The sequence below is a fragment of the Pseudophryne corroboree genome, unplaced genomic scaffold (genome assembly GCF_028390025.1).
Source record: "Pseudophryne corroboree isolate aPseCor3 unplaced genomic scaffold, aPseCor3.hap2 scaffold_316, whole genome shotgun sequence".
NCBI classification, from domain to species: Eukaryota; Metazoa; Chordata; class Amphibia; order Anura; family Myobatrachidae; genus Pseudophryne; species Pseudophryne corroboree.
This window is the reverse complement of record NW_026969839.1, coordinates 655,217-682,428: the sequence shown is the minus strand read 5'-3', so window position 1 is coordinate 682,428 and position 27,212 is coordinate 655,217. Positions and strand designations below refer to the sequence as shown.

At 47.1% G+C, this 27,212-nt stretch overlaps 19 non-coding genes and 2 pseudogenes across 19 annotated transcripts; 14 read left to right on the top strand and 7 right to left on the bottom strand.

Annotated features, from left to right (window-relative positions):
- Positions 1–170: 170 nt before the first annotated feature.
- On the top strand, positions 171–334 carry LOC135017354 (U1 spliceosomal RNA). The gene has a single exon (XR_010215182.1). It is a non-coding gene; the product is annotated as a U1 spliceosomal RNA (small nuclear RNA).
- Positions 335–486: 152 nt separating this feature from the next.
- On the top strand, positions 487–649 carry LOC135017521 (U1 spliceosomal RNA). Its single transcript, XR_010215332.1, has one exon. It is a non-coding gene; the product is annotated as a U1 spliceosomal RNA (small nuclear RNA).
- A 674-nt stretch (positions 650–1,323) lies between these two features.
- On the top strand, positions 1,324–1,487 carry LOC135017282 (U1 spliceosomal RNA). The gene has a single exon (XR_010215112.1). It is a non-coding gene; the product is annotated as a U1 spliceosomal RNA (small nuclear RNA).
- Positions 1,488–1,639: 152 nt separating this feature from the next.
- Positions 1,640–1,802, top strand: LOC135017422 (U1 spliceosomal RNA). Its single transcript, XR_010215247.1, has one exon. It is a non-coding gene; the product is annotated as a U1 spliceosomal RNA (small nuclear RNA).
- A 674-nt stretch (positions 1,803–2,476) lies between these two features.
- On the top strand, positions 2,477–2,640 carry LOC135017283 (U1 spliceosomal RNA). Its single transcript, XR_010215113.1, has one exon. It is a non-coding gene; the product is annotated as a U1 spliceosomal RNA (small nuclear RNA).
- A 151-nt stretch (positions 2,641–2,791) lies between these two features.
- Positions 2,792–2,954, top strand: LOC135017448 (U1 spliceosomal RNA). Its single transcript, XR_010215269.1, has one exon. It is a non-coding gene; the product is annotated as a U1 spliceosomal RNA (small nuclear RNA).
- A 674-nt stretch (positions 2,955–3,628) lies between these two features.
- Positions 3,629–3,792, top strand: LOC135017304 (U1 spliceosomal RNA). The gene has a single exon (XR_010215133.1). It is a non-coding gene; the product is annotated as a U1 spliceosomal RNA (small nuclear RNA).
- A 152-nt stretch (positions 3,793–3,944) lies between these two features.
- On the top strand, positions 3,945–4,086 carry LOC135017507 (U1 spliceosomal RNA; annotated as a pseudogene).
- A 695-nt stretch (positions 4,087–4,781) lies between these two features.
- On the top strand, positions 4,782–4,945 carry LOC135017307 (U1 spliceosomal RNA). Its single transcript, XR_010215136.1, has one exon. It is a non-coding gene; the product is annotated as a U1 spliceosomal RNA (small nuclear RNA).
- A 152-nt stretch (positions 4,946–5,097) lies between these two features.
- LOC135017440 (U1 spliceosomal RNA) lies at positions 5,098–5,239 on the top strand (annotated as a pseudogene).
- A 696-nt stretch (positions 5,240–5,935) lies between these two features.
- Positions 5,936–6,099, top strand: LOC135017609 (U1 spliceosomal RNA). The gene has a single exon (XR_010215406.1). It is a non-coding gene; the product is annotated as a U1 spliceosomal RNA (small nuclear RNA).
- Positions 6,100–6,251: 152 nt separating this feature from the next.
- Positions 6,252–6,414, top strand: LOC135017403 (U1 spliceosomal RNA). Its single transcript, XR_010215228.1, has one exon. It is a non-coding gene; the product is annotated as a U1 spliceosomal RNA (small nuclear RNA).
- A 9,043-nt stretch (positions 6,415–15,457) lies between these two features.
- LOC135017319 (U1 spliceosomal RNA) lies at positions 15,458–15,620 on the bottom strand. Its single transcript, XR_010215148.1, has one exon. It is a non-coding gene; the product is annotated as a U1 spliceosomal RNA (small nuclear RNA).
- Positions 15,621–16,293: 673 nt separating this feature from the next.
- LOC135017503 (U1 spliceosomal RNA) lies at positions 16,294–16,456 on the bottom strand. Its single transcript, XR_010215317.1, has one exon. It is a non-coding gene; the product is annotated as a U1 spliceosomal RNA (small nuclear RNA).
- Positions 16,457–16,608: 152 nt separating this feature from the next.
- LOC135017318 (U1 spliceosomal RNA) lies at positions 16,609–16,772 on the bottom strand. The gene has a single exon (XR_010215147.1). It is a non-coding gene; the product is annotated as a U1 spliceosomal RNA (small nuclear RNA).
- A 655-nt stretch (positions 16,773–17,427) lies between these two features.
- On the bottom strand, positions 17,428–17,591 carry LOC135017363 (U1 spliceosomal RNA). Its single transcript, XR_010215191.1, has one exon. It is a non-coding gene; the product is annotated as a U1 spliceosomal RNA (small nuclear RNA).
- A 152-nt stretch (positions 17,592–17,743) lies between these two features.
- Positions 17,744–17,907, bottom strand: LOC135017300 (U1 spliceosomal RNA). The gene has a single exon (XR_010215130.1). It is a non-coding gene; the product is annotated as a U1 spliceosomal RNA (small nuclear RNA).
- A 671-nt stretch (positions 17,908–18,578) lies between these two features.
- On the bottom strand, positions 18,579–18,741 carry LOC135017421 (U1 spliceosomal RNA). Its single transcript, XR_010215246.1, has one exon. It is a non-coding gene; the product is annotated as a U1 spliceosomal RNA (small nuclear RNA).
- A 152-nt stretch (positions 18,742–18,893) lies between these two features.
- Positions 18,894–19,057, bottom strand: LOC135017495 (U1 spliceosomal RNA). Its single transcript, XR_010215314.1, has one exon. It is a non-coding gene; the product is annotated as a U1 spliceosomal RNA (small nuclear RNA).
- A 7,566-nt stretch (positions 19,058–26,623) lies between these two features.
- LOC135017266 (U1 spliceosomal RNA) lies at positions 26,624–26,787 on the top strand. The gene has a single exon (XR_010215097.1). It is a non-coding gene; the product is annotated as a U1 spliceosomal RNA (small nuclear RNA).
- A 152-nt stretch (positions 26,788–26,939) lies between these two features.
- On the top strand, positions 26,940–27,102 carry LOC135017550 (U1 spliceosomal RNA). Its single transcript, XR_010215351.1, has one exon. It is a non-coding gene; the product is annotated as a U1 spliceosomal RNA (small nuclear RNA).
- Positions 27,103–27,212: the final 110 nt, after the last annotated feature.

Sequence of the window (27,212 nt, the reverse complement as noted above, 5' to 3'; positions counted from 1 at the left end):
GTGCTTCAGTATTAGGCAGCCTTCTGCCCTCCCATGTTCATCTGAAAATATGTGTTCTCCCTGCAGTTGTTGTCCCCAGATGAGAGTTCCCTTGTGCTGCCTCAGTTGAATCTCCTTTACTTGATAGAGATGTGCATGAGCAGCGGCCCTCCCCAGCCCTATTCCAAATCATACTTATTTTGCATAGGAGATACCATGGTCATGAAGATTTTTCTCCCAGGGTGAGGTTCATTCATTGCATTTTGGGTATGCTGACCCCTGTGATTTCCCCAAATGTGGGAAACTTGACTGCATTATTTGTGGTAGTGGGAGGCTGTGTTTGTGATTTCTTCTGGTCAGCTCTGGTAAAAGTCAGATTTCTTTGTCTCAGATTTTCCTTTAGCCTTGTTCTTCTTTCGAGAGTTCCCTTGTGCTGCCTCAGTTGGATCTCCTTCACTTAACAGGGGGGTGCCCGAGCAGCGACCCTCCCCAGCTCTAGCCCAACTCCTACTTACCTGCCAGGTGAGATACTATGATCATGAAGGTGCTTCTCCCAGGGCAAGGCTCACCCATTGCACTCTCGGTGTGCTGCCCCTGCGATTTCCCCAAATGTGGGAAACTTGACTGCATAATTTGTGTTTCCCCTGGTCGGCTCTCGTATAATTCAGATCTCTTTGTCTCAGATCTCTCTACAGCCTAGTTTGCTGTCTGTTTCCACTTCTCTTTTCTTCAGCCGCTCCCTTCTATACCCTTGTGCACTATCCTGACTTCTCCTCCCGTCTGCTTACTTTGTGCCTTCCAATGCACAATGCAAACTACAGGTAGTACTGCAGGGCCCACACCCTTTTACTTGCCTTACAGAGCAGCTCTGGAGCTGTTACAGTGCCCAGCTGCTGCAAGAAATCTGCTTGAATGCTTCAGGGGATGGGGCATGGCCAACATGAGCCCCACACCAAAGGAGGGTGGAGGTGTTTAATGCAAACTAGGGGTCATCCAAGCACCGCAAAAGGCCGCCATGCCCTGCACGCCCCTTTTCTCTTTTCATATGCAGATGAGGGTTGAAGCCAACTTTGACCAACTGCTTGGATGACATCACCGTATGCAAATCCGTCTTCTGCAGAACTTCCCCCAGGAATGCTTGCACTAGTTGTTGCATTTGGTTTGTTGTTTGGGGGTGCTTCAGTATTAGGCAGCCTTCTGCCCTCCCATGTTCATCTAAAAATATGTGTTCTCCCTGCAGTTGTTGTCCCCAGATGAGAGTTCCCTTGTGCTGCCTCAGTTGAATCTCCTTTACTTGACAGAGATGTGCATGAGCAGCGGCCCTCCCCAGCCCTATTCCAAATCATACTTATTTTGCATAGGAGATACCATGGTCATGAAGATTGTTCTCTCAGGGTGAGGTTCATTCATTGCATTTTGGGTATGCTGACCCCTGTGATTTCCCCAAATGTGGGAAACTTGACTGCATTATTTGTGGTAGTGGGGGACTGTGTTTGTGCTTTCCTCTGGTCAGCTCTGGTAAAAGTCAGATTTCTTTGTCTCATATTTTACTCTAGCCTTGTTCTTCTTTCGAGAGTTCCCTTGTGCTGCCTCAGTTGGATCTCCTTCACTTGACAGGGGGGTACCCGAGCAGCGACCCTCCCCAGCTCTAGCCCAAATCCTACTTACCTGCCAGGTGAGATACTATGATCATGAAGGTGCTTCTCCCAGGGCAAGGCTCACCCATTGCACTCTGGGTGTGCTGCTCCTGCGATTTCCCCAAATGTGGGAAACTTGACTGCATAATTTGTGTTTCCCCTGGTCGGCTCTCGTATAATTCAGATCTCTTTGTCTCAGGTCTCTCTCCAGCCTAGTTTGCTGTCTGTTTCCACTTCTCTTTTCTTGAGCCGCTCTCTTCTATGCCCTTGCGCACTATCCTGACTTCTCCTCCTCTCTGCTTACTTTGTGCCTTCCAAAGCACAATGCGAACTACAGGTAGTGCTGCAGGGCCCACACCCTTTTACTTGCCTTACAGAGCAGCTCTGGAGCTGTTACAGTGCCCAGATGCTGCAAGAAATCAGCTTGAATGCTTCAGGGGCTGGGGCATAGCCAACATGAGCCCCACACCGAAGGAGGGTGGAGGTGTTTAATGCGAACTAGGGGTCATCCAAGCGCCGCAAAAGGCCGCCATGCCCTGCACGCCCCTTTTCTCTTTTCATATGCAGACGAGGGTTGAAGCCAACTTTGACCCACTGCTTGGATGACATCACCATATGCAAATCCATCTGCTGCAGGCCTTCCCCCAGGAATGCTTGCACTAGTTGTTGCATTTGGTTTGTTGTTTGGGGGTGCTTCAGTATTAGGCAGCCTTCTGCCCTCCCATGTTCTTCTGAAAATATGTGTTCTCCCTGCAGTTGTTGTCCCCAGATGAGAGTTCCCTTGTGCTGCCTCAGTTGAATCTCCTTTACTTGACAGAGATGTGCCTGAGCAGCGGCCCTCCCCAGCCCTATCCCAAATCATACTTATTTTGCATAGGAGATACCATGGTCATGAAGATTGTTCTCCCAGGGTGAGGTTCATTCATTGCATTCAGGGTATGCTGACCCCTGTGATTTCCCCAAATGTGGGAAACTCGACTGCATTATTTGTGGTAGTAGCGGACTGTGTTTGTGCTTTCCTCTGGTCAGCTCTGGTAAAAGTCAGATTTCTTTGTCTCAGATCTTCCTCTAGCCTTGTTCTTCTTTCGAGAGTCCCTTGTGCTGCCTCAGTTGGATCTCCTTCACTTGACAGGGGGGTACCCGAGCAGCGACCCTCCCCAGCTCTAGCCCAACTTCTACTTACCTGGCAGGTGAGATACTATGATCATGTAGGTGCTTCTCCCAGGGCAAGGCTCACCCATTGCACTCTGGGTGTGCTGCTCCTGCGTTTTCCCTAAATGTGGGAAACTTGACTGCATAATTTGTGTTTCCCCTGGTCGGCTCTCGTATAATTCAGATCTCTTTGTCTCAGGTCTCTCTTCAGCCTAGTTTGCTGTCTGGTTCCACTTCTCTTTTCTTGAGCCGCTCCCTTCTATGCCCTTGCGCACTATCCTGACTTCTCCTCCCGTCTGCTTACTTTGTGCCTTCCAATGCACAATGCAAACTACAGGTAGTGCAGCAGGGCCCACACCCTTTTACTTGCCTTACAGAGCAGCTCTGGAGCTGTTACAGTGCCCAGCTGCTGCAAGAAATCATCTTGAATGCTTCAGGGGATGGGGCATGGCCAACATGAGCCCCACACCAAAGGAGGGTGGGGGTGTTTAATGCGAAAAAGGGGTCATCCAAGCACCGCAAAAGGCCGCCATGCCCTGCACGCCCCTTTTCTCTTTTCATATGCAGATGAGGGTTGAAGCCAACTTTGACCCACTGCTTGGATGACATCACCATATGCAAATCCGTCTTCTGCAGAACTTCCCCCAGGAATGCTTGTACTAGTTGTTGCATTTGGTTTGTTGTTTGGGGGTGCTTCAGTATTAGGCAGCCTTCTGCCCTCCAATGTTCATCTGAAAATATGTGTTCTCCCTGCAGTTGTTGTCCCCAGATGAGAGTTCCCTTGTGCTGCCTCAGTTGAATCTCCTTTACTTGACAGAGATGTGCATGAGCAGCGGCCCTCCCCAGCCCTATTCCAAATCATACTTATTTTGCATAGGAGATACCATGGTCATGAAGATTGTTCTCCCAGGGTGAGGTTCATTCATTGCATTCTGGGTATGCTGACCTCTGTGATTTCCCCAAATGTGGGAAACTCGACTGCTTTATTTGTGGTAGTGGGGGACTGTGTTTGTGTTTTCCTCTGGTCAGCTCTGGTAAAAGTCAGATTTCTTTGTTTCAGATCTTCCTCTAGCCTTGTTCTTCTTTCGAGAGTTCCCTTGTGCTGCCTCAGTTGGATCTCCTTCACTTGACAGGGGGGTGCCCGAGCAGCGACCCTCCCCAGCTCTAGCCCAACTCCTACTTACCTGCCAGGTGAGATACTATGATCATGAAGGTGCTTCTCCCAGGGCAAGGCCCACCCATTGCACTCTGGGTGTGCTGCCCCTGCGATTTCCCGAAATGTGGGAAACTTGACTGCATAATTTGTGTTTCCCCTGGTCGGCTCTCGTATAATTTAGATCTCTTTGTCTCAGGTCTCTCTCCAGCCTAGTTTGCTGTCTGTTTCCACTTCTTTTTTCTTGAGCCCCTCCCATCTATACCCTTGTGCACTATCCTGACTTCTCCTCCCGTCTGCTTACTTTGTGCCTTCCAATGCACAATGCAAACTACAGGTAGTGCTGCAGGGCCCACACCCTTTTACTTGCCTTACAGAGCAGCTCTGGAGCTGTTACAGTGCCCAGCTGCTGCAAGAAATCAGCTTGAATGCTTCAGGGGCTGGGGCATAGCCAACATGAGCCCCACACCGAAGGAGGGTGGAGGTGTTTAATGCAAACTAGGGGTCAGACAAGCGCCGCAAAAGGCCACCATGCCCTGCACGCCCCTTTTCTGTTTTCATATGCAGACGAGGGTTGAAGCCAACTTTGACCCACTGCTTGGATGACATCACCATATGCAAATCCATCTGCGGCAGGCCTTCCCCCAGGATTGCTTGCACTAGTTGTTGCATTTGGTTTGTTGTTTGGGGGTGCTTCAGTATTAGGCAGCCTTCTGCCCTCCCATGTTCATCTGAAAATATATGTTCTCCCTGCAGTTGTTGTCCCCAGATGAGAGTTCCCTTGTGCTGCCTCATTTGAATCTCCTTAACTTGACAGAGATGTGCCTGAGCAGCGGCCCTCCCCAGCCCTATCCCAAATCATACTTATTTTGCATAGGAGATACCATGGTCATGAAGATTATTCTCCCAGGGTGAGGTTCATTCATTGCATTCTGGGTATGCTGACCCCTGTGATTTCCCCAAATGTGGGAAACTCGACTGCTTTATTTGTGGTAGTGGGGGACTGTGTTTGTGTTTTCCTCTGGTCAGCTCTGGTAAAAGTCAGATTTCTTTGTTTCAGATCTTCCTCTAGCCTTGTTCTTCTTTCAAGAGTTCCCTTGTGCTGCCTCAGTTGGATCTCCTTCACTTGACAGGGGGGTGCCCGAGCAGCGACCCTCCCCAGCTCTAGCCCAACTCCTACTTACCTGCCAGGTGAGATACTATGATCATGAAGGTGCTTCTCCCAGGGCAAGGCTCACCCATTGCACTCTGGGTGTGCTGCCCCTGCGATTTCCCCAAATGTGGGAAACTTGACTGCATAATTTGTGTTTCCCCTGGTCGGCTCTCATATAATTCAGATCTCTTTGTCTCAGGTCTCTCTCCAGCCTAGTTTGCGGTCTGTTTCCACTTCTTTTTTCTTGAGCCCCTCCCTTCTATACCCTTGTGCACTATCCTGACTTCTGCTCCCGTCTGCTTACTTTGTGCCTTCCAATGTACAATGCAAACTACAGGTAGTGCTGCAGGGCCCACACCCTTTTACTTGCCTTACAGAGCAGCTCTGGAGCTGTTACAGTGCCCAGCTGCTGCAAGAAATCAGCTTGAATGCTTCAGGGGATGGGGCATGGCCAACATGAGCCCCACACCAAAGGAGGGTGGAGGTGTTTAATGCGAACTAGGGGTCATCCAAGCACCGCAAAAGGCCGCCATGCCCTGCACGCCCCTTTTCTCTTTTCATATGCAGATGAGGGTTGAAGCCAACTTTGACCCACTGCTTGGATGACATCAAAGTATGCAAATCCGTCTTCTGCAGAACTTCCCCCAGGAATGCTTGCACTAGTTGTTGCATTTGGTTTGTTGTTTGGGGGTGCTTCAGTATTATGCAAGCCTTCTGCCCTCCCATGTTCATCTGAAAATATGTGTTCTCCCTGCAGTTGTTGTCCCCAGATGAGAGTTCCCTTGTGCTGCCTCAGTCGAATCTCCTTTACTTGACAGAGATGTGCATGAGCAGCGGCCCTCCCCAGCCCTATTCCAAATCATACTTATTTTGCATAGGAGATACCATGGTCATGAAGATTGTTCTCCCAGGGTGAGGTTCATTCATTGCATTTTGGGTATGCTGACCCCTGTGATTTCCCCAAATGTGGGAAACTTGACTGCATTATTTGTGGTAGTGGGGGACTGTGTTTGTGCTTTCCTCTGGTCAGCTCTGGTAAAAGTCAGATTTCTTTGTCTCAGATTTTCCTCTAGCCTTGTTCTTCTTTCGAGAGTTCCCTTGTGCTGCCTCAGTTGGATCTCCTTCACTTTACAGGGGGGTACCCGAGCAGCGACCCTCCCCAGCTCTAGCCCAACTCCTACTTACCTGCCAGGTGAGATACTATGATCATGAAGGTGCTTCTCCCAGGGCAAGGCTCACCCATTGCACTCTGGGTGTGCTGCCCCTGCGATTTCCCCAAATGTGGGAAACTTGACTGCATAATTTGTGTTTCCCCTGGTCGGCTCTCGTATAATTCAGATCTCTTTGTCTCAGGTCTCTCTCCAGCCTAGTTTGCTGTCTGTTTCCACTTCTCTTTTCTTGAGCCGCTCCCTTCTATGCCCTTGCGCACTATCCTGACTTATCCTCCTGTCTGCTTACTTTGTGCCTTCAAACGCACAATGCGAACTACAGGTAGTGCTGCAGGGCCCACACCCTTTTAGTTGCCTTACAGAGCAGCTCTGGAGCTGTTACAGTGCCCAGCTGCTGCAAGAAATCAGCTTGAATGCTTCAGGGGCTGGGGCAGAGCCAACATGAGCCCCACACAAAAGGAGGGTGGGGGTGTTTAATGCGAACTAAGGGTCATCCAAGCACCGCAAAAGGCCGCCATGCCCTGCATGCCCCTTTTCTCTTTTCATATGCAGATGAGGGTTCCAGCCAACTTTGGCCCACTGCTTGGATGACATCACCGTATGCAAATCCGTCTTCTGCAGACCTTCCCCCAGGAATGCTTGTACTAGTTGTTGCATATGGTTTGATATTTGATGGTGCTTCAGTATTAGGCAGCCTTCCGCCCTCCCATGTTCATCTGAAAAGATGTGGTCTCCCTGCAGTTGTTGTCCCCAGACGAGAGTTCCCTTGTGCTTCCTCAGTTGAATCTCCTTAACTTGACGGGGGAGGGGCTGCCCGAGCAGCCACCCTCCCCAGCCCTATCCCAACTCATACTTATTTTGCAAATGAGATCTCTTGATCATGAAGATTGTTCTCACAGGGTGAGGTTCATCCATTATATTTTAAAATAGGAAGGTACAAATTACATATTTGAATTGCATCTATGTGTTGGATTCAAATGTGTCCCCCCCTTCCTTTCTCAATTGTGCCCGTCAGCAGCTATTCTAAGGTTGCTGCCAATGGGTGTGACACATTAATTTCTTCTGTGGGGTACACTGGACTCCACAAGGATTCACATTGGGGTGTAGAGTAGGATCTTGATCTGAGGCACCAACCGGCTCAAAGCTTTTGACTGTTCCCAAGAAGCTCAGTGCATTCTCCTCTATAACCCCGCTTCCATGAACAGGGAGCTCAGTTTGTAGTTGGTGCCTTCAGTAGCAGGCCACTTAACAGGGGCCTGCCTCAGGCAGCCTATTCTTAGCTATTAATTTTGACAAGAAAAGAAGAACTTGTTTTATGAGAATCTACAAGGGCTGCAGCAGGCTAGGTCTAATAGACATCTTTACTGCAGCTTAATCACTCCCAGCGGCGCTGTATACTCCCGTGCCCTGGTTGCTGGGTCACTGCAGCGGAGGCTCCGGTTTCTTCCTAAGGTCAGTCACACACACACCGCCCTTCCGGATCACGAGGCCGCTGATGAAGGGGAGCGTGGCCGTAGGGGGTGGACCGTGTGCGCACTGGCGTGGACACTGATTACTGGGCAGCCGCTCCACTAGCCACCAGGTACAGTTAAGGAGCACAGGTCTGGGGGTTTTTCTCCTATATTAAACCAATTTTGTACTGCCCGCAGCGCATTGTGATAGGTAATAGGGCCTGATTCAGGTTGGATTGCAATCACAATAAGCGATCCAACTGCAAAAATTGCTAAGAGCATACGCATGTGCCTGCATTTTCTGCGGCACCCCGCAGAGAATGCGATCGCCTCTGCCTGTCAATCGGGGCAGGGGGGGAGAGGGGGGTCAGCAACACTCCATTTCCAAGTCAGGGATGGAGCGGTGCGGGGGCAAGGCTTCAAAATGGGGTCTGCAATGGAGGAGACACAGGGGGCGTGGTCACAGCGGCTGTATGACATCACATTCAGCCGCTGTGATCACAAAAATGGTGGCGGCTTCCTGCGCGCACATACAGTCTGCACCAGCAGGAGGCTACACCATTTTTTATGATCACGCTGAACTGCAGTGCGACTGCAATTACAGCATGGTCAAGAAGGGAGGCGTCATGCTGGGTGGCCATTAGAGATGAGCGGGTTCGGTTCCTCGGAATCCGAACCCGCCCGAACTTCACCCTTTTTTGCACGGGTCCGAGCAGACTCGGATCCTCCCGCCTTGCTCGGTTAACCCGAGCGCGCCCGAACGTCATCATCCCGCTGTCGGATTCTCACGAGACTCGGATTCTATATAAGGAGCCGCGCGTCGCCGCCATTTTCACACGTGCATTGAGATTGATAGGGAGAGGACGTGGCTGGCGTCCTCTCCGTTTAGATTAGAAGATAGAGACGAGTGACATTTGATTTACTACTAATTTGGGGAGCAGTTGAACTTGTCAGGAGTACTCAGTAGTGCAGAGTTTTGCTGATAGTGACCACCAGTTTTATTATTTATAATCCGTTCTCTGCCTGAAAAAAAACGATACACATACCATATATGTGCTCAGCCTCAGTGTGCTGCATGATATATCATCTATGTATATCTGACTGTGCTGAGTACTCACTGCTCACACAGCTTAATTGTGGGGGAGACTGGGGAGCAGTTATAGCAGGAGTACAGTGCACACTTTTGCTGCCAGTGTGACCACCAGTATATTGTCTGCCTGAAAAAGTTAAACACTCCTGTGGTGTTTTTTTTTTTTATTCTATAAACGCATTCTGCTGACAGTGTCCAGCAGGTCCGTCATACATTATATTATATAAATATTTACCTGCAGTAGTGTTATATTTTTTTTTCATCTCTATCATCTTTATCATCTCTATATTAGCAGACGCAGTACGGTAGTCCACGGCTGTGGCTATCTCTGTGTCGTCAGTGCTCGTCCATAATTGTATACCTACCTACCTGTGGTGGTTTTTTTTTTTCTATCTTCTTCATACTAGTAGTTTAGGAGTCTGCTGACAGTGTCCACCAGGTCCATCATTATATTATATACCTACAGTAGTAATATATTTATTATATTATCTATACTAGCAGACGCAGTACGGTAGTCCACGGCTGTGGCTATCTCTGTGTCGTCAGTGCTCGTCCATAATTGTATACCTACCTGTGGTGGGGTTTTTTTTTCTATCTTCTTCATACTAGTAGTTTAGGAGTCTGCTGACAGTGTCCACCAGGTCCGTCATTATATTATATACCTACAGTAGTAATATATTTAGTATATTATCTATACTAGCAGACGCAGTACGGTAGTCCACGGCTGTACCTACCTCTGTGTCGTCACTCGTCCATAATTGTATACCTACCTGTGGTGGGTTTTTTTTTTCTATCTTCTTCATACTAGTAGTTTAGCAGTCTGCTGACAGTGTCCACCAGGTCCGTCATTATATTATATACCTACAGTAGTAATATATTTAGTATATTATCTATGCTAGCAGACGCAGTACGGTAGGCCACGGCTGTGGCTATCTCTGTGTCGTCAGTGCTCGTCCATAATTGTATACCTACCTACCTGTGGTGGGGTTTTTTTTCTATCTTCTTCATACTAGTAGTTTAGGAGTCTGCTGACAGTGTCCACCAGGTCCGTCATTATATTATATACCTACAGTAGTAATATATTTAGTATATTATCTATACTAGCAGACGCAGTACGGTAGTCCACGGCTGTACCTACCTCTGTGTCGTCACTCGTCCATAATTGTATACCTACCTGTGGTGAAGTTTTTTTTCTATCTTCTTCATACTAGTAGTTTAGCAGTCTGCTGACAGTGTCCACCAGGTCCGTCATTATATAATATATACCTACAGTAGTTATATATATATTTTTTTTATATCATTAATTATCATCTCTATACTAGCAGACGCAGTACGGTAGTCCACGGCTGTAGCTACCTCTGTGTCGTCAGTCACTCGTCATCCATAAGTATACTAGTATCCATCCATCTCCATTGTTTACCTGAGGTGCCTTTTAGTTGTGCCTATTAAAATATGGAGAACAAAAATGTTGAGGTTCCAAAAATAGGGAAAGATCAAGATCCACTTCCACCTCGTGCTGAAGCTGCTGCCACTAGTCATGGCCGAGACGATGAAATTCCATCAACGTCGTCTGCCGAGGCCGATGCCCAATGTCATAGTACAGAGCATGTAAAATTCAAAACACAAAAGATCAGTAAAAAAAGGACTCAAAAATCTAAATAAAAATCGTCGGAGGAGAAGCGTAAACTTGCCAATATGCCATTTACCACACGGAGTGGCAAGGAACGGCTGAGGCCCTGGCCTATGTTCATGGCTAGTGGTTCAGCTTCACATGAGGATGGAAGCACTCAGCCTCTCGCTAGAAAAATGAAAAGACTTAAGCTGGCAAAAGCACAGCAAAGAACTGTGCGTTCTTCAAAATCACAAATCCACAAGGAGAGTCCAATTGTGTCAGTTGCGATGCCTGACCTTCCCAACACTGGACGTGAAGAGCATGCACCTTCCACCATTTGCACACCCCCTGCAAGTGCTGGAAGGAGCACCCGCAGTCCAGTTCCTGATAGTCAGATTGAAGATGTCAGTGTTGAAGTACACCAGGATGAGGAGGATATGGGTGTTGCTGGCGCTGGGGAGGTGAGGTGGTTTGTTTAAGTCAGGCACCCGGGGAGACACCTGTTGTCCGTGGGAGGAATATGGCCATTGACATGCCTGGTGAAAATACCAAAAAAAAATGCTCTTCGGTGTGGAAGTATTTCAACAGAAATGCGAACAACAGGTGTCAAGCCGTGTGTTGCCTTTGTCAAGCTGTAATAAGTAGGGGTAAGGACGTTAACCACCTCGGAACATCCTCCCTTATACGTCACCTGCAGCGCATTCATCATAAGTCAGTGACAAGTTCAAAAACTTTAGGCGACAGCGGAAGCAGTCCACTGACCAGTACATCCCTTCCTCTTGTAACCAAGCTCACGCAAACCACCCCACCAACTCCCTCAGTGTCAATTTCCTCCTTCCCCAGGAATGCCAATAGTCCTGCAGGCCATGTCACTGGCAATTCTGACGAGTTCTCTCCTGCCTGGGATTCCTCCGATGCATCCTTGAGTGTAACGCCTACTGCTGCTGGCGCTGCTGTTGTTGCTGCTGGGAGTCGATGGTCATCCCAGAGGGGAAGTCGTAAGACCACTTTTACTACTTCCACCAAGCGATTGACTGTCCAACAGTCCTTTGCAAGGAAGATGAAATATCACAGCAGTCATCCTGCTGCAAAGCGGATAACTGAGGCCTTGGCATCCTGGGCGGTGAGAAACGTGGTTCCGGTATCCATCATTACTTCAGAGCCAACTATAGACTTGATTGAGGTACTGTGTCCCCGGTACCAAATACCATCTAGGTTCCATTTCTCTAGGCAGGCGATACCGAAAATGTACACAGACCTCAGAAAAAGACTCACCAGTGTCCTAAAAAATGCAGTTGTACCCAATGTCCACTTAACCACGGACATGTGGACAAGTGGGGCAGGGCAGACTCAGGACTATATGACTGTGACAGCCCACTGGGTAGATGTATTGACTCCCGCCGCAAGAACAGCAGCGGCGGCACCAGTAGCAGCATCTCGCAAACGCCAACTCTTTCCTAGGCAGGCTACGCTTTGTATCACCGCTTTCCAGAATACGCACACAGCTGAAAACCTCTTACGGCAACTGAGGAAGATCATCGCAAAATGGCTTACCCCAATTGGACTCTCCTGTGGATTTGTGGCATCGGACAGCGCCAGCAATATTGTGCGTGCATTATATCTGGGCAAATTCCAGCACGTCCCATGTTTTGCACATACCTTGAATTTGGTGGTGCAGAATTATTTAAAAAACGACAGGGGTGTGCAAGAGATGCTGTCGGTGGCCAGAAGAATTGCGGGACACTTTCGGCGTACAGGCACCACGTACAGAAGACTGGAGCAACACCAAAAACGCCTGAACCTGCCCTGCCATCATCTGAAGCAAGAAGTGGTAACGAGGTGGAATTCAACCCTCTATATGCTTCAGAGGATGGAGGAGCAGCAAAAGGCCATTCAAGCCTATACATCTAACCACGATATAGGAGGTGGAATGCACCTGTCTCAAGCGCAGTGGAGAATGATTTCAACGTTGTGCAAGGTTCTGCAACCTTTTGAACTTGCCACACGTGAAGTCAGTTCAGACACTGCCAGCCTGAGTCAGGTCATTCCCGTCATCAGGCTTTTGCAGAAGAAGCTGGAGACATTGAAGGAGGAGCTAAGACAGAGCGATTCCGCTAGGCATGTGGGACTTGTGGATGGAGCCCTTCATTCGCTTAACCAGGATTCACGGGTGGTCAATCTGTTGAAATCAGAGCACTACATTTTGGCCACCGTGCTCGATCCTAGATTTAAAACCTACGTTGTATCTCTCTTTCCGGCAGACACAAGTCTGCAGGGGTTCAAAGACCTGCTGGTGAGAAAATTATCAAGTCAAGTGGAACTTGATCGGTCAACAGCTCCTCGTTCACATTCTCCCGCAATTGGGGGTGCGAGGAAAAGGCTCAGAATTCCGAGTCCACCCGCTGGCGGTGATGCAGGGCAGTCTGGAGCGACTGCTGATGCTGACATCTGGTCCGGACTGAAGGACCTGCCAACGATTACGGACATGACGTCTACTGTCACTGCATATGATTCTCTCACCATTGAAAGAATGGTCGAGGATTATATGAGTGACCGCATCCAAGTAGGCACGTCAGACAGTCCGTACGTATACTGGCAGGAAAAAGAGGCAATTTGGAGGCCCTTGCACAAACTGGCTTTATTCTACCTAAGTTGCCCTCCCACAAGTAGTACTCCGAAAGAGTGTTTAGTGCCGCCGCTCACCTTGTCAGCAATCGGCGTACGAGGTTACTTCCAGAAAATGTGGAGAAGATGATGTTCATTAAAATGAATTATAATCAATTGCTCCGTGGAGACATTGACCAGCAGCAATTGCCTCCACAAAGTACACAGGGAGCTGAGATGGTAGATTCCAGTGGGGACGAATTGATAATCTGTGAGGAGGGGGATGTACACGGTGATGAATCGGAGGATGATGATGAGGTGGACATCTTGCCTCTGTAGAGCCAGTTTGTGCAAGGAGAGATTAATTGCTTCTTTTTTGGTGGGGGTCCAAACCAACCCGTCATTTCAGTCACAGTCGTGTGGCAGACCCTGTCACTGAAATGATGGGTTGGTTAAAGTGTGCATGTCCTGTTTATACAACATAAGGGTGGGTGGGAGGGCCCAAGGACAATTCCATCTTGCACCTCTTTTTTCTTTCATTTTTCTTTGCGTCATGTGCTGTTTGGGGAGTGTTTTTTGGAAGGGCCATCCTGCGTGACACTGCAGTGCCACTCCTAGATGGGCCAGGTGTTTGTGTCGGCCACTTGGGTCGCTGAGCTTAGTCACACAGCTACCTCATTGCGCCTCTTTTTTTCTTTGCGTCATGTGCTGTTTGGGGAGTGTTTTTTGGAAGGGCCATCCTGCGTGACACTGCAGTGACACTCCTAGATGGGCCAGGTGTTTGTGTCGGCCACTTGGGTCGCTGAGCTTAGTCACACAGCTACCTCATTGCGCCTCTTTTTTTCTTTGCGTCATGTGCTGTTTGGGGAGTGTTTTTTGGAAGGGCCATCCTGCGTGACACTGCAGTGCCACTCCTAGATGGGCCAGGTGTTTGTGTCGGCCACTTGGGTCGCTGAGCTTAGTCACACAGCTACCTCATTGCGCCTCTTTTTTTCTTTGCGTCATGTGCTGTTTGGGGAGTGTTTTTGGAAGGGCCATCCTGCGTGACACTGCAGTGCCACTCCTAGATGGGCCAGGTGTTTGTGTCGGCCACTTGGGTCGCTGAGCTTAGTCACACAGCTACCTCATTGCGCCTCTTTTTTTCTTTGCGTCATGTGCTGTTTGGGGAGTGTTTTTTGGAAGGGCCATCCTGCGTGACACTGCAGTGCCACTCCTAGATGGGCCAGGTGTTTGTGTCGGCCACTTGGGTCGCTGAGCTTAGTCACACAGCTACCTCATTGCGCCTCTTTTTTTCTTTGCGTCATGTGCTGTTTGGGGAGTGTTTTTTGGAAGGGCTATCCTGCGTGACACTGCAGTGCCACTCCTAGATGGGCCAGGTGTTTGTGTCGGCCACTTGGGTCGCTGAGCTTAGTCATCCAGCGACCTCGGTGCAAATTTTAGGACTAAAAATAATATTGTGAGGTGTAAGGTGTTAAGAATAGACTGAAAATGAGTGGAAATTATGGTTATTGAGGTTAATAATACTTTGGGATCAAAATGACTCCCAAATTCTATGAACAAGGGAAAATGTCATCATCCCGCTGTCGGATTCTCGCGAGATTCGGATTCCATATAAAGAGCTGCGCGTTGCCGCCATTTTTACTCGTGCATTGAAGAGAGAGCGGAGAGGACGTGGCTATGTTCTCTCAGTGGAAATCTCAATATCAGTGCTCAGTATCAGTGGATACTTATTGCTGCTCAGTAATACTAGTAGTGTGTCTCTCCTGCTCAGTGTCAGTTCTCAGTAGTATCCTCATCAGTGCTCAGTATCACTGCTCATTGTCTTGTGCTGCATTGTTGTGCTCAGCATACTACAGTACATTACTAATAGTCCAGTGCTGCATCTTGCTGCTCAGTGTCAGTTCTAGTATCCTCATCAGTGCTCACTATCACTGCTCATTGCATTGTGGTGTTCTGTATACTACAGTAACATAGTAATATAGTAACATATAGTAACATAGTTTTTGAGGTTGAATAGAGGCAAATTGCCCATCGTGTTCAACCTGTTTTAAGTTGTGATGATTCTACATACTTGCTTAATAATGTATTATGACTAGTTAGCTACTACAACTCATGTTACCCCCGGATTAACCATGTTGATATTTTAAGTATTATAAACTTGGATAGCTTTTTCATTCAGAAATGTATCCATTCCTTTTTTAAATCCAATTACAGAGTCCGCCATTACCACCTTCCCTGGCAGGGAATTCCACATCCTGATTGCCCTAACAGTGAAGATCATAGTATCTCACCTGGCAGGTAAGTAGGAGTTGGGCCAGAGCTGTGGAGGATTGCTGCTCGGGCACCCCCTGTGAAGTGAAGGAGATCCAACTGAGGCAGCACAAGGGAACTCTCGAAAGAAGAACAAGGCTAGAGGAAGATCTGAGACAAAGAAATCTGACTTTTACCAGAGCTGACCAGAGGAAAGCACAAACACAGTCCCCCACTACCACAAATAATGCAGTCGAGTTTCCCACATTTTGGAAATCACAGGGGTCAGCATACCCAGAATGCAATGAATGAACCTCACCCTGGGAGAACAATCTTCATGACCATGGTATCGCCTATGCAAAATAAGTATGATTTGGGATAGGGCTGGGGAGGGCCGCTGCTCAGGCACATCTCTGTCAAGTATAGGAGATTCAACTGAGGCAGCACAAGGGAACTCTCATCTGGGGACAACAACTGCAGGGAGAACACATATTTTCAGATGAACATGGGAGGGCAGAAGGCTGCCTAATACTGAAGCACCCCCAAACAACAAACCAAATGCAACAACTAGTACAAGCATTCCTGGGGAAGTTCTGCAGAAGACGGATTTGCATATGGTGATGTCATCCAAGCAGTGGGCCAAAGTTGGCTGGAACCCTCATCTGCATATGAAAAGAGAAAAGGGGCGTGCAGGGCATGGCGGCCTTTTGCGGCGCTTGGATGACCCCTAGTTCGCATTAAACACCTCCACCCTCCTTTGGTGTGGGGCTCATGTTGACAATGCCCCAGCCTCTGAAGCATTCAAGCTTATTTCTTACAGCAGCTTGGCACTGTAACAGCTCCAGAGCTGCTCTGTAAGGCAAGTAAAAGGGTGTGGGCCCTGCAGCACTACCTGTAGTTTGCATTGTGCATTGGAAGGCACAAAGTAAGCAGACAGGAGGAGAAGTCAGGATAGTGCACAAGGGTATAAAAGGGAGGGGCTCAAGAAAAAAGAAGTGGAAACAGACAGCAAACTAGGCTGGAGAGAGACCTGAGACAAAGAGATCTGAATTATACGAGAGCTGACCAGGGGAAACACAAATTCTGCAGTCAAGTTTCCCACATTTGGGGAAATCGCAGGGGCAGCACACCCAGAGTACAATGGGTGAGCCTTGCCCTGGGAGAAGCACCTTCATGATCATAGTATCTCACCTGGCAGGTAAGTAGGAGTTGGGCTAGAGCTGGGGAGGGTCGCTGCTCGGGCACCCCCCTGTCAAGTGAAGGAGATCCAACTGAGGCAGCACAAGGGAACTCTCGAAAGAAGAACAAGGCTAGAGGAAGATCTGAGACAAAGAAATCTGACTTTTACCAGAGCTGACCAGAGGAAAACACAAACACAGTCCCCCACTACAACAAATAATGCAGTCGAGTTTCCCACATTTGGGGAAATCACAGGGGTCAGCATACCCAGAATGCAATGAATGAACCTCACCCTGGGAGAACAATCTTCATGACCATGGTATCGCCTATGCAAAATAAGTATGATTTGGGATAGGGCTGGGGAGGGCCGCTGCTCAGGCACATCTCTGTCAAGTAATGGAGATTCAACTGAGGCAGCACAAGGGAACTCTCATCTGGGGACAACAACTGCAGGGAGAACACATATTTTCAGATGAACATGGGAGGGCAGAAGGCTGCCTAATACTGAAGCACCCCCAAACAACAAACCAAATGCAACAACTAGTGCAAGCATTCCGGGGGGAAGGCCTGCAGCAGATGGATTTGCATATGGTGATGTCATCCAAGCAGTGGGTCAAAGTTGGCTTCAACCCTCATCTGCATATGAAAAGAGAAAAGGGGCGTGCAGGGCATGGCGGCCTTTTGCGGCGCTTGGATGACCCCTAGTTCGCATTAAACACCTCCACCCTCCTTTGGTGTGGGGCTCATGTTGACAATGCCCTAGCCCCTGAAGCATTCAAGCTGATTTCTTACAGCAGCTTGGCACTGTAACAGCTCCAGAGCTGCTCTGTAAGGCAAGTAAAAGGGTGTGTAGTTTGCATTGTGCATTGGAAGGCACAAAGTAAGCAGACAGGAGGAGAAGTCAGGATAGTGCACAAGGGTATAAAAGGGAGGGGCTCAAGAAAAAAGAAGTGGAAACAGACAGCAAACTAGGCTGGAGAGAGACCTGAGACAAAGAGATCTGAATTACACGAGAGCCGACCAGGGGAAACACAAATTCTGCAGTCAAGTTTCCCACATTTGGGGAAATCGCAGGGGGCAGCACACCCAGAGTGCAATGGGTGAGCCTTGCCCTGGGAGAAGCACCTTCATGATCATAGTATCTCACCTGGCAGGTAAGTAGGAGTTGGGCTAGAGCTTGGGAGGGTCGCTGCTCGGGCACCCCCCTGTCAAGTGAAGGAGATCCAACTGAGGCAGCACAAGGGAACTCTCGAAAGAAGAACAAGGCTAGAGGAAGATCTGAGACAAAGAAATGTGACTTTTACCAGAGCTGACCAGAGGAAAACACAAACACAGTCCCCCACTACAACAAATAATGCAGTCGAGTTTCCCACATTTGGGGAAATCACAGGGGTCAGCATACCCAGAATGCAATGAATGAACCTCACCCTTGGAGAACAATCTTCATGACCATGGTATCTCCTATGCAAAATAAGTATGATTTGGGATAGGGCTGGGGAGGGCCGCTGCTCAGGCACATCTCTGTCAAGTAAAGGAGATTCAACTGAGGCAGCACAAGGGAACTCTCATCTGGGGACAACAACTGCAGGGAGAACACATATTTTCAGATGAACATGGGAGGGCAGAAGGCTGCCTAATACTGAAGCACCCCCAAACAACAAACCAAATGCAACAACTAGTGCAAGCATTCCTGGGGGAAGGCCTGCAGCAGATGGATTTGCATATGGTGATGTCATCCAAGCAGTGGGTCAAAGTTGGCTTCAACCCTCGTCTGCATATGAAAAGAGAAAAGGGGCGTGCAGGGCATGGCGGCCTTTTGCGGCGCTTGGATGACCCCTAGTTCGCATTAAACACCTCCACCCTCCTTCGGTGTGGGGCTCATGTTGGCTATGCCCCAGCCCCTGAAGCATACAAGCTGATTTCTTGCAGCAGCTGGGCACTGTAACAGCTCTAGAGCTGCTCTGTACGGCAAGTAAAAGGGTGTGGGCCCTGCAGCACTACCTGTAGTTTGCATTGTGCTTTGGAAGGCACAAAGTAAGCAGACGGGAGAAGTAAGGATAGTGCGCAAGGGCATAGAAGGGAGCGGCTCAAGAAAAGAGAAGTGGAAACAGACAGCAAACTAGGCTGGAGAGAGACCTGAGACAAAGAGATCTGAATTATACGAGAGCCGACCAGGGGAAACACAAATTATGCAGTCAAGTTTCCCACATTTGGGGAAATCGCAGGAGCAGCACACCCAGAGTGCAATGGGTGAGCCTTGCCCTGGGAGAAGCACCTTCATGATCATAGTATCTCACCTGGCAGGTAAGTAGGAGTTGGGCTAGAGCTGGGGAGGGTCGCTGCTCGGGTACCCCCCTGTCAAGTGAAGGAGATCCAACTGAGGCAGCACAAGGGAATTCTCGAAAGAAGAACAAGGCTAGAGGAAGATCTGAGACAAAGAAATCTGACTTTTACCAGAGCTGACCAGAGGAAAGCACAAACACAGTCCTCCACTACCACAAATAATGCAGTCGAGTTTCCCACATTTGGGGAAATCACAGGGGTCAGCATACCCAGAATACAATGAATGAACCTCACCCTGGGAGAACAATCTTCATGACCATGGTATCTCCTATGCAAAATAAGTATGATTTGGGATAGGGCTGGGGAGGGCCGCTGCTCAGGCACATCTCTGTCAAGTAAAGGAGAGATGGTCTGCCAGATTACATAATGCATACCAGAGCCATAACTAGACTTTTTGGTGCCCTGTGACAGATAATTATATGCCCCCCCCCTCCCCATTTTTGCAATATGGACAAAAGGTGCATGCCTTCTGGGGAAGGGGCATAACAAGATTGGTCTCAGAGAAAGCACATGAGATATGAAGATATATCTAGTATACTTGGCACTCAATGGTTTGTGGTATTGCCGGGGTGCACTCCTTAAATGCATATACAGTCACACATGGCATGTTTGTGCAAATGGCATATCAGCAGTCAGCACTAACTGGTGACATGCCATTTGTACAAGTAAGCCATGTGTGACTAATATATAAACATGCTTTATTAAATAACACCTCAAACTATCATACCCAGGATTCAAACCTATAACCTGTTGAATTCTAATCAAACACCCTACCCATTGAGCTACTTGATCCTGCATCTATTCTAACCTCCAAAAACAGATTCAGTTGCATCTTCCAGCGTGTTTTGTTTGCGCCTTTGCAAATGTCTTACATCGACAAACTTATTTAGTACTATTTTGCAAATAGGGTTAGATTGTCGCAACATTGTGTTCCCTAATTGCTTGATTTTTTAAATGCAACAATTGATAAAGACACCTGATAATTGCTCTGTGGAGTCTTATTTTGTGTTTTGTGTTTAGTCTTTAGATCTGAATTTGAATGTACTTGTGAACTAACTTAATTTCCTACTTCTAAATTCATTCCTAAATTCACTACTTACATGAATCCTGTAGTTGGGCATTTTGGGACTTCGATTGTGGGCATTGTTTTGTGTCCAGACCAGCAGCAGGTGGTGTGCATTTGCTGGAAAGGCATCGAAGACCTCCGATATGCTGCATCTCCTGATGTGTGTCTCCCTCAAGTGGCTGTCAGCAAATGCCTGCTAGACATGCATCATAGAACAGGCATGCTAAAACATGGGTCTTCAACCTGCGACCCTCCAGCTGCTGTGGAACTACACATCCCAGCATGCCCTGCCTCAGTTTTAGCATACCTTAATAGCAAAACTGTGGCAGGGCATGCTGGGATGTGTAGTTTCACAGCAGCTGGAGGGCCACAGGATGAAGACCCATGTGCTAGAGCCAAGCCAGCTAGAGCTGGGTGGTTGGGTGGGTGGTGTGTCGGAGGTGGAGCACATGCAAATGATTGTGTATCATCCAGCTAGTGAGAGAGAAAACTCATGCAGGAGTGTGCCTGCTTGTCAGTGGGTTATGCACCTTGCCAGACGTTAAATCTACATAGAGCAGCTGGAGGGGACAAGAGCAGGTTTGCAAAATATAGATAGAAGAGCATATATGCTGGCGCATTCTCCATGATTGTGTCAGCTTATGTTTTGGTGCACTGCACTTTCCTCCACTAAGTTTTAGCCATTTTTGTTAAGCTCAAGTGTAGTTGCTTCTCGGCCTTTTGGCTGTGATCTTGTATCGTGGTTGAAGGGTCTGCTGGAGGGAGGGATTGTTTTCTTCATTGGCGAAAGACCAAAGATATTCCAGGATGGAAGGCTTGGGAACACTATCTGTTTTTCAGTTGTGGAAGAGCACAGAGGTCGGATTGGACTACATTCTATAGTAAAGGATATCTTTCTATTTATTGACCCTCCCCTTATATGTGTCTGTGTTACAATAAAGCTTCGGTTTTGTGAATCCCTCACCCTCTTACACTCCACACCCATAGCCTTATTAACTGTTGTATTATTGTATAGTTTAAATGTATAGTGCAGTTCATGATTTATAGTGTAGGCTGGCCTGTGCTGTAGTTCTTGAACTGTACTATACCGTCAGCATTTGTATTGTGTTTTGGCTGTGCTGCAACACTGTATTTATGTGTGTAATGTTTATGTATGTTTTTTTTTATGCCAATAAAGACTGCTTTTTCAAGCCAATATCTGAAAACAATCAATGTTTATCTTTGATGGCAATAAAAGTGGTATGATATTTGATGCTTTTGAAATCCAATATCTGATATGTCCCCTATCTGGGAACCATATATTAAATGGCTTTTCAGAAAAGGGAGATGGGAGAAGAGCTTTCAGTACTTGTAGGACCGATGCACATAAAGAAGCAAAAAAACATACATAAACATTACACACATAAGTACCGCGTTGCGGCACAGCCAAAACACAATAGAAATGCTGACGGTATAGTACAGTTCAAGAACTACAGCACAGGCCAGCCTACACTATAAATCATGAACTGCACTATACATTTAAACTGTACAATAATACAACAGTTAATAAGGCTATGGGTGTGGAGTGTAAGAGGGTGAGGGAATCACAAGCCCGAAGCTTTATTGAAAGACTGACACATATAAGGGGAGGATTAATAAATAGAAAGACATCCTTTACTACAGAATGTAGTCCAATCCGGTCTTTCAACTCTTCCACAATTGAAAAACGGATAGTGTTCCCAAGCCTTCCATCCTGGAATATCTTTGGTCTTTCGCCAATGAAGAAAGCAATCCCTCCCTCCAGCAGACCCTTCAACCACAATACAAGATCACAGCCAAAAGGCCGAGAAGCAACTACACTTGAGCTTAACAAAAATGGCTAAAACTTAGTGGAGGAAAGTGCAGTGCACCAAAACATAAGCTGACACAATCATGGAGAATGCGCCAGCATATATGCTCTTCTATCTATATTTTGCAAACCTGCTCTTGTCCCCTCCAGCTGCTCTATGTAGATTTAACGTCTGGCAAGGTGCATAACCCACTGACAAGCAGGCACACTCCTGCATGAGTTTTCTCTCTCACTAGCTGGATGATACACAATCATTTGCATGTGCTCCACCTCCGACACACCACCCACCCAACCACCCAGTCACCAGAGCCACCCACAAACCAACTGGCTCCGTGATTTAATTTGCACAGTGTAGTCATCCAGGCAGCATGTCCTTCTCAATGGAAGGATCTCTGGTTCCATGGAATCTTCCGCATTGGAATGCTGCGGAACAAAAAGGATTTAAACATTCAGCTTGCTAGCATTCAATGTACCTGTGGCTTGGCTCTAGCACATGGGTCTTCATCCTGTGGCCCTCCAGCTGCTGTGAAACTACACATCCCAGCATGCCCAGCCACAGTTTTGCTATTAAGGTATGCTAAAACTGAGGCAGGGCATGCTGGGATGTGTAGTTCCACAGCAGCTGGAGGGTCGCAGGTTGAAGACCCATGTTTTAGCATGCCTGTTCTATGATGCATGTTCGGTGATGTCACAATCAGCTTGGAATGGGGTGTCTAGCAGGCATTTGCTGACAGCCACTTGAGGGAGACACACATCAGGAGATGCAGCATATCGGAGGTCTTCGATGCCTTTCCAGCAAATGCACACCACCTGCTGCTGGTCTGGACACAAAACAATGCCCACAATCGAAGTCCCAAAATGCCCAACTACAGGATTCATGTAAGTAGTGAATTTAGGAATGAATTTAGAAGTAGGAAATTAAGTTAGTTCACAAGTACATTCAAATTCAGATCTAAAGTCTAGGTAGGCCTCACGTCCTGGCAGCCGCCAGCATTTAAAAATGCCTTGATTAGAGGTACGGAATTAAATGTAGATAAGAAGTAGACACAAAATAAGACTCCGCAGAGCAGTTATCAGGTGTTTTTATCAATTGTTGCATTTAAAAAATCAAGCAATTAGGGAACACAATGTTGCAACAATGTAACCCTATTTGCAAAATAGTACTAAATAAGTTTGTCGATGTAAGACATTTGCAAAGGCGCATCCAAAACACGCTGGAAAATGCAACTGAATCTGTTTTTGGAGGCTTGAATAGGAAATGTGCATCGGTCCTACAAGTACTGAAAGCTCTTCTCCCATCTCCCTTTTCTGAAAAGCCATTTAATATATGGTTCCCAGATAGGGGACATATCAGATATTGCCTTTCAAAAGCAGCAAATATCATACCACTTCTATTGCCATCAAAGATAAACATTGATTGTTTTCAGATATTGGATTGAAAAAGCAGTCTTTATTGACATAAAGAAGCAAAAAAAACATACATAAACATTACACACATAAGTACTGTGTTGCAGCACAGCCAAAACACAATACAAATGCTGTCGGTATAGTACAGTTCAAGAACTACAGCACAGGCCAGCCTACACTATAAATCATGAACTGCACTATACATTTAAACAATACAATAGTTAATAAGGCTATGGGTGTGGAGTGTAAGAGGGTGACGGAATCACAAGCCCAAAGCTTTATTGAAAGACAGACACATATAAAGGGAGGATTAATAAATACAAAAATACCCTTTACTATAGAATGTAGTCCAATCCGGTCTTTCAACTCTTCCACAACTGAAAAACAGATAGTGTTCCCAAGCCTTCCATCCTGGAATATCTTCAGTCTCTCGCCAATGAAGAAAACAATCCCTCCAGCAGACTCTTCAACCACGATACAATATCACAGCCAAAAGAGCGAGAAGCAACTACACTTGCGTTTAAACAAAATGGCTAAAACTTAGTGGAGGAAAGTGCAGTGCACCAAAACATAAGCTGACACAATCATGGAGAATGCGCCAGCATATATGCTCTTCTGTCTATATTTTCCAAACCTGCTCTTGTCCCCTCCAGTTGCTCCATGTAGATTTGACGTCTGGCAAGGTGCATAACTCACTGACAAACAGGCACACTCCTGCATTAGTTTTCTCTCTCACTAGCTGGATGATACACATTCATTTGCATGTGCTCCACCTCCGACATACCGCCCACCCAACCACCCAGTCACCAGAGCCACCCACAAGCCAACTAGCTCCGTGATTTAATTTGCACAGTGCAGTCATCCAGGCAGCATGTCCTTCTCAATGGAATAATCTCTGGTTCCATGGAATCTTCCGCATTGGAATGCTGCGGAACAAAAAGGATTTAAACATTCAGCTTGCTAGCATTCAATGTACCTGCGGTTTGGTTCTAGCACATGGGTCTTCATCCTGTGGCCCTCCAGCTGCTGTGAAACTACACATCCCAGCATGCCCTGCCACAGTTTTGCTATTAAGGTATGCTAAAACTGAGGCAGGGCATGCTGGGATATGTAGTTCCACAGCAGCTGGAGGGTCGCAGGTTGAAGACCCATGTTCTAGCATGCCTGTTCTATGATGCATGTTCCGTGATGTCACAATCAGCTTGGAATGGGGTGTCTAGCATGCATTTGCTGACAGCCACTTGAGGCAGACACACATCAGGAGATGCAGCATATCGGAGGTCTTCGATGCCTTTCCAGCAAATGCACACCACCAGCTGCTGGTCTGGACACAAAACAATGCCCACAATTGAAGGCTCAAAATGCCCAACTACAGGATTAATGTAAGTAGTGAATTTAGGAATGAATTTAGAAGTAGGAAATTAAGTTAGTTCACAAGTACATTCAAATTCAGATCTAAAGACTAGGTAGGCCTCACGTCCTGGCAGCGCCCAGCATTTAAAAATGCCTTGATTAGAGGTAGGGAATTAAATGTAGATAAGAAGTAGACACAAAATAAGACTCCACAGAGCAATTATCAGGTGTCTTTATCAATTTTTGCATTTAAAAATTCAAGCAATTAGGGAACACAATGTTGCGACAATGTAACCCTATTTGCAAAATAGTACTAAATAAGTTTGTCGATGTAAGACATTTGCAAAGGCGCAAACAATACACGCTGGAAAATGCAACTGAATCTGTTTTTGGAGGTTAGAATAAATGCAGGATCAAGTAGCTCAATGGGCAGGGTGTTTGATTAGAATTCAACAGGTTATAGGTTTGAATCCTGGGTATGATAGTTTGAGGTGTATGTTTGTATATATTAGTCACACATGGCTTACTTGTACAAATGGCATGTCACCAGTTAGTGCTGACTGCTGATATGCCATTTACACAAACATGCCATGTGTGACTGTATATGCATTTAAGGAGGGCACCCCGGCAATACCACAAACCATTGAGTGTCAAGTATACTAGATATATCTTCATATCTCATGTGCTTTCTCTGAGACCAATCTTGTTATGCCCCTTCCCCACAAGGCATGCACCTTTTGTCCATATTGAAAAAATGGGGAGGGGGGGAGGGAGGGAGGGAGGGAGGGAGGGGGGGGGGGGGCATATAATTCTCTGTCACAGGGATCCAAAAAGTCTAGTTATGGCTCTGGTATGCATTATGTAATCTGGCAGACCATCTCTCCAACACTGGCTGGTTGGGATAGAAATCCGGTTATCTATGTGAGCAAATGACCATCAACGATTTACTCTCAAACACTAAAAAATGGACAAAAATGGTCCCCTAAACAAATTGGTTAAATTTTGGGTTTAACCAATTTGTGTAATGACCATTTTTGACCACTTTTCTAGTGTTTGGGAGCAAATGGCTAATTGACATTTGCTCCAATACATTACCAGATTTTCATTCCATCCATCCAGACTGGATAGATAGCCTGACAGATAATTGTGTAGTGTACGCCCAGGATAACTGTCAGTCATGCTTTATTTTATGACGGCACATAAATGGGTGGGCAGATCCAGGGCAAGCACTGCCCACTCATGCATAGTTGTCAACTGATGTGAAGTTCCAGGGGGCAATCTCAGTTATAAAGAGAAGTATCTGGAAATTGTCCCTAGTTAAAAAAAAAAATTTGATCACCTCCATTTATTTAGTATGATATCCCAGGTGATAGGATGCCAGCAGTCAGAACAACATACTTTATTAAATAACACATCTCAAACTACCATACCCACGATTCAAACCTATAACCTGTTGAATTCTAATCAAACACCCTACCTATTGAGCTATTTGATCCTGCATAAAAATTGTGAACATTATATGAAGCTATTGGTACTTTGCAAAAAAAAAAGAATCAGCATTACAACGCAGCAGATCCATGCAGTTTGCAGCCACACACTACATGTATCTGCTCAGCCACAATGCTGATTATTTCTTCACAAAGTGCAAGGTGAGCTCCAAACAGAATTCTCTAGCTTAGAATTATACCTTTCTTTGCCAAACCTAGAAGTCGGGCCCCCCACCCTGGGATCCCCCAGAGGGAGGCCTGCACCGTCATGCGGCAGGCTTGTCCGTTTTGGAAGCAGGCTGATGGGCAGCCCAGGATTGCTTCAGTCTGGGCTTGGCAGGTCTGGAAACATGAGCTTGCTTTGGGTATGCCTGACCTTGGGTACGCTTTACCTGGAAGATGAAAGGGCCAAGAAAAGTACTTTTAGCCTTCTGCGTGGTAGGAGTCATACTAGGTAGGCAAGCTGTTTTAGCAGTAGCCAGATCAGCTACAATCTTATTGAGGTCTTCTCCAAAAGGAGATTCAACTGAGGCAGCACAAGGGAACTCTCATCTGGGGACAACAACTGCAGGGAGAACACATATTTTCAGATGAACATGGTAGGGCAGAAGGCTGCCTAATACTGAAGCACCCCCAAACAACAAATCAAATGCAACTTACTTGACAGAGATGTGCCTGAGCAACGGCCCTCCCCAGCCCTATCCCAAATCATACTTATTTTGCATAGGAGATACCATGGTCATGAAGATTGTTCTCCCAGGGTTAGGTTCATTCATTGCATTCTGGGTATGCTGACCCCTGTGATTTCCCCAAATGTGGGAAACTCGACTGCATTATTTGTGGTAGTGGGGGACTGTGTTTGTGCTTTCCTCTGGTCAGCTCTGGTAAAAGTCATATTTCTTTGTCTCAGATCTTCCTCTAGCCTTGTTCTTCTTTCGAGAGTTCCCTTGTGCTGCCTCAGTTGGATCTCCTTCACTTGACAGGGGGGTGCCCGAGCAGCGACCCTCCCAAGCTCTAGCCCAACTCCTACTTAAAAGCCAGGTGAGATACTATGATCATGAAGTTGCTTCTCCCAGGGCAAGGCTCACCCATTGCACTCTGGGTGTGCTGCCCCTGCGATTTCCCCAAATGTGGGAAACTTGACTGCATAATTTGAGTGTTCCCTGGTCGGCTCTCATGTAATTCAGATCTCTTTGTCTCAGGTCTCTCTCCAGCCTAGTTTGCTGTCTGTTTCCACTTCTCTTTTCTTGAGCCGCTCCCTTCTATGCCCTTGCGCACTATCCTTACTTCTCCCGTCTG